This window comes from Macaca fascicularis, chromosome 10 (genome assembly GCF_037993035.2).
Source record: "Macaca fascicularis isolate 582-1 chromosome 10, T2T-MFA8v1.1".
NCBI classification, from domain to species: domain Eukaryota; kingdom Metazoa; phylum Chordata; class Mammalia; order Primates; family Cercopithecidae; genus Macaca; species Macaca fascicularis.
The window spans coordinates 39,862,043-39,867,500 of NC_088384.1; positions in this window are offsets into that span (position 1 = coordinate 39,862,043).

A 5,458-nucleotide genomic window follows, 5' to 3' on the forward strand; every position below is an offset into this window, starting at 1 on the left:
CAAATAAAAACTAGAAAGAAGCTGTCTCTGAAACTGCTTTGTCGTGTGTGGATTCATCTCACAGAGTGAAACCTTTCTTTTGATATACCAGGTTGGAAGCGGCCCTTTTGTAGAATCTGCAAAAGGACATTTGGGAGCTATTCGAGGCCTAGGGTGAAAACCAGGAAACTGTAGATAAAAACTAACAAGAAGCTATCTGTAAAACTGCTTTTTAGCGATGTGTAGATTCCTCTTACTGAGTTAAACCTTTCTGTTGATTCAGCAGATTGGAAGCATTTTGTTGTTGTTGCTGTTGTTGTTGTTGTTGTTGTTGTTGTTGTTGTTGTTGTTGTAGTAGTATTTTTTTCTTAATATTTTTATTTTTTTTAAGACAGACTCTCACTCTGTCCCCCAGGCTGGAGTGCAGTGACACCATCTCGGCTCACTGCAACCTCTGCCTTCCAGTTGAAGGGATTCTCCTGCCTCAGCCTCCCAAGTAGTTGGGATTACAGGCACCCGCTACCAAGCCCGGCAAATTTTTTGTGTTCTTGGTAGAGATGGGGTTTCACCGTTTTGGCCAGGCTGGTCTCGAACTCCTGACCTCAGGTGATCCACCCGCCTCTGCCTCCCAAAATGCTGGGATGACAGGCGTGAGCCGCTGCACGCGGCCGATTGGAAGCAGTTCTTTGCAGAATCTTCGAAGGGACATTTGGGAGCCCTTTGTGGCTCCTGGTGAAAGTGAACATCCCCAGAGGAAAAGGAGAAAAACTGCTGCTGGTGAAACTGCTTTTTGACGTGTGGATTCACCTCGAACGGATAATTCTTTTGAACCAGGAGGTTGGAAACACGCTTTCCGTAGAATCTGTGAGGGGACATTTGGAAACCCATTGAGGCCTACGTTGGAAAACAGACTATCCACAGATTAAAACCAGAGAGAGGCTATCTGTCACATTGATTTGTGATGCGTAGATTGATCTCTTAGCGATACACCATTCTTTGGATTCATCAGGTTAGAAACACTTTTTTTGGGCAGTCTCTCTGAATGGATTTTTGGGAGTCCCTTTAGGCCTATGGTGAATCACCGAATATTCCCAGATGAAAAATAGAAAGAATGTATTTGAGAAACTGCTTTGCGATGTGTGGACTCATCCTAAAGAGTTACACCTTTCTTTTGATTAGGCAGGTTGGAGACACTCTCTTTGTAGAGATTCCAAAGGGACATCTGGGAGCCCTTGAGGCCTACGGTGAAAAACTGAATATCCCCAGACAAAGACCAGAGAGAATATGTCATTGAAACGGCTTCGTGATGTCTGGGAGCTCTCTCTCTCTCTCTCTCTCTCTCTCCCCCCCCCCCGCTTGTCTCTCTCCCTGTGTCCCTGTGTCTGTCTTCTGTCTTACTCTCTTTCTCTGCCTGTCCTTCTGTCTGTTGGTCTCTCTCTCTCTCTCTCTCTCTCTCTCTCTCTCTCTCTTCCCCCCCGTCTGTTTCTCTCTCTCTCTCTCTGTCTGTCTGTCTCTCTCTCTCTCTCTCTCTCTCTCTCTCTCTCTCTGTTTCTCACTGTCTCTCTCTGTCCGTCTCAAAAAAAAAAAAAAAAAAGGATAGATACATGCATGCATGCATGCATACATACATACATACATGCATACATGCATACGTACAATTAAAAATTTGAAATAAAATAAAAGGAATAACTAGGCCCGGCGCGGTGGCTCAAGCCTGTCATCCCAGCACTTTGGGACGCCGAGGGTGGTGGATCGCTGGATCACGAGGTGGTCAGACCAGCAGGGCCAGTATGGTGAAACCCCGTCCGTCTCTAGTCAAAATACCAAAAATTAGCCGGGCATGGTCGTGCGCGTCTGTAATCTCAGCTACTCGGGAGGCCGAGCTGAGGCAGGAGAATCACTTGAACCTGGGAGGCGGAGGTTGCAGTGAGCCGAGATCGCGCCACTGTACACCAGCCTGGGCGAGAGAGGGAGACAACCTCTCAAACAATTAAAAATAAAAGTAAAAATGAAAGTAAAATTAAAAATTAAAAAAAAAAAAGAAAAGGAAAATGAAATAATTAAAAAGTGAGTTTCCGGGAAAAGAGGGAAGAAGAAAAAAAAAGAAAAAAGAAAACAGTCCCACAGTGACATAAACACATGCCTCTCGCCTTTCGAGGCGTCAGTGATGCTACGAATGATGCGCAATTTTTTTTTTTAACTTCCTTTTATTTTATTATCATTTATTGTTTGACACGAGCCTCGGAGGCCCTCCCTCCCTCCCTCCCTCCGTCCCACTCCCTCCCTCCGTCCCACTCCCTCGTTGCCCACACAACTTCAGGAGACAGACCCTGGCTGGGCCAGATTGTTCTTCTCTTTGAGCAGTTGTTTCCCTGACTTTCTTCGTGTCTTTAACCCGTGTGGACTCTTCTGCTCGGATTTCAGAGATGGCAGCTCCACTTCAGGCCTTGTTGTTAGTGGGGGCTTTCCTGATTCTCCCCACATGTAGTGAAAGCAGGTAGATTCGCCTCGCCTCGCCTCGCCTCGCCTCGCCTCGCCTCGCCTCGCCGCCTCCTCCTCCTCTCTCTCTCTCTCTCTCTCTCTCTCTCTCTCTCTCTCGATTGCTCGCTCGCTCGCTCGCGCTCGCGCGCTCTCTCTCTCTCTCTCTCTCTGCTGCTTTCTTGCTTTTTCTTTCTGTCTCTTTCTCTCTTTCTGTCGTGCTTTCTTGCTGTCTTGTTATCTTGCTTTCTTGCTTTGTCTTTCTTCCTGTCTTTCCTCTTTCTTTTTTTTTTCTTTCTTCTCTCGCCTTTCTTTCTCGCTGTCTTTCTCCCTCTCTCTCTCTCTTTCTTCTTTCTTTCTGTCTTTCTTTCTTTCTCTCTCTCTTTCTCTCTCTCTCTTTCTTTCTTTCTTTCTTTCTTTCTTTCTTTCTTTCATTTTTTTTTCTCTCTCTCTCCCCCAGCCTCTGAAAGTGCTGGGATCACAGGCGTCAGCCACCGCGCCTGGCCTATTTGCTTATGTTATGTTACCTTATTTTTTATTTATTCATTTTTATCTGTTTATTCATGTGTATGCATATAAATTTTTTTCTATTTTAATGTAGTTTTATATGTTATACCTATATACAAATGTAAGTACTTATATTGATATTTGTCTTCTCTTCTCTTCTCTTTTCTTCCTTTCTCTCCTTTAGGTTTTCCTTCCTTTCTTTCTTTCTCTGTTTCCTTCTTTATGTTTTCCTGCCTGCCTGCCCGCCCGCCCGCCCGCCCTCCCTCCCTCCCTCCCTCCCTCCCTCCCTCCTTCTCTGTCTGGATTCAGGAAGAGCCTACGCATTCTGTGTCTCCCTGTGTCCTCAACGACCCGCGACCGAGTCCTTGCTTGTTGTTTCTCCCACCGAGATGCCTCTCCGAACATCCACACGCCGTGGGTTGTCTTCTGACTGTGTCGCGGTCCATGCAGAGACAGGGTTTGGGGACCGTTTCTGTGGGGTTGGGGTACAGGGGCTGCGTTTTCGGCCTCGGGATAGCGTCTCTCGACTCACGGTTTCGGTTTTGCGGTCCGCGGGCCGGCCTGCCATCCGGATCTGTCTTGGTGACGTTCGCGACGGTTGTCGGACTCCATCTGGCGGCCGCTTTTATATCGTTCCCTTGGCTTCCGGAGCTGCGGTGGCAGCTGCCGAGGGAGGGGACCGTCCCCGCTGTGAGCTAGGCAGAGCTCCGGAAAGACCGCGGTCGTCAGCCGGGCTGTCCCGGTCGCGCCAGAGCTCTGGCGCGTCACTTGTGAGTCAGAGCTCAGGCGTGCAGGCTTATGTGGGGAGAGGTTGTCGCTGCGCTTTCGGGCCAGAGCCGGGTGTGGGGCTGCCGGGGTTGGTCGACCAGCACGCCGCGGCTCCCGAGGCCTGACCCGCGACCCGCGGGGACCCACCGGGCTTGGGGCGGGAGGCTGGGGACACCCTTCCCGGCCCGGTCGCGGGCCCGCGCGCATCCTGGCCGTCTGAGGCAGCGGCCGAATTTTTTCTCCAAGTCCCCGTGGGGAGCCGGGGACCGTCCTGCCTCGTCCCCCGGGTGCCGGGGAGCGGTCCCTCTGCCGTGACCTGTTGTTTGCAAGTCCCCGTGGGGAGTCGGAGAGCGCTCCCTGAGCGCGCGTGCGGCCCGAGAGGTCACACCTGGCCGGCCTTCGGTCCCTCGTGTGTCCCGGTCGTACGAGGGGACGGCCGAAAACGCTTCCGAGTCTCGCTCTGGAGACTCGGGCCGGCCCCTGCGTGGCACGGGTGGCCGGGAGGACGTCCCTGGCCCGGCGCTGCTCCGGCGTGTGTCCTGGGGTCGACCAGAGGGCCCTGGGTGCTCCGTGTCTGGCTGCGATGGTGGCGATTTTGGGGACAGATGCCCGTGTCGCGGGTTCCCTGGGCCGGCGGCGTGGTCGGTGACTCGACCTCCTGTCTCCTGGGGAGGTATATGTTTCACTCCGAGCCGGCATTTTGGGCCACCGGGTTATTGCTGACACGCTGTCCTCTGGCGACCTGTCGCTGGAGAGGTTGGGTCTCTTGGATGCGTCGCGGGTCTTCGGCCTCCCGGTGACCCGGCTAGCCGGCCCTGCTCGTGCTTGAGCCGCCTGCTGGGGCCCGTGTGCCCGGTCTCTCATGCATCCGAGCGTCCCAGCTCCCGGTGCCGCCTTGGGTCCGGGTCTCTGACCCACCTGGGGGCGGCGGGGAAGGTGGCGCGGGCTTACCGTGCCACCGTGCGCTCCCCGCTGCGGGCACCTGGGGCGGCCGTGACAACCCCACTCCCGCTGGCTCCGTGCCGTGCGTGTCAGGCATTCCTCGTCTCTGCCGGGTTGTCTGCCGCCCCTGTCCTGGGGCTGGGGATGGCCAGGCTGATCTGCTCGCTGGCCTCTGGGGAGGCTGTGGCTGGCCGGCCGACCCTGCTCCGGGGATGCTTTCCCTGATCGATGTGGTGATGTCACGCTCTCCCGGGCCGGGACCGAGCCGCGACGGGCGAGGGGCGGGCATTCGTGGTGAATGAGACCCGTTCTTCTCGTCCCGCCCGCGGGGTTTCCCCCGTCTCCCATCCCCGCCTGTGGGCGGTGCGTTGGGAGGCACTGGGGTGCGGAACCCGGCCCGACCTCGCTGTCCCGACCCCGCCGCCTGCCTCGTGGCGTCCGGCGTGGGTCGGCGGGGGTCCTCTGACGCAGCAGGCACCCCTCGCTTTCGCCTCTTGTGGTCGTCGCCTCGTGGGCCGCCCCCCTCCGCGGCGGTGGGGGTGCTGTCCCGCTGGCCCGCCGTGCTGCCCTCTCGGGTATTGCACGAGCGCTGGCTCCGCCTGGGCCTTTGCGGTGCTCCTGGAGCGCCCCGGGCTGTCTCTCAGGTGCCCGAGGCCGAGCGGTGGTGTGTCGCTCCCGCCCCCAGCGCCCCCTCCTCCGGTCGCCGCCGTGGTGTCCGCGCGTGGGTCCTGAGGGAGCGCGTTGGCTGTGCGGGTCGAGGCGGTTGAGTGAGACGCGCCCCTCC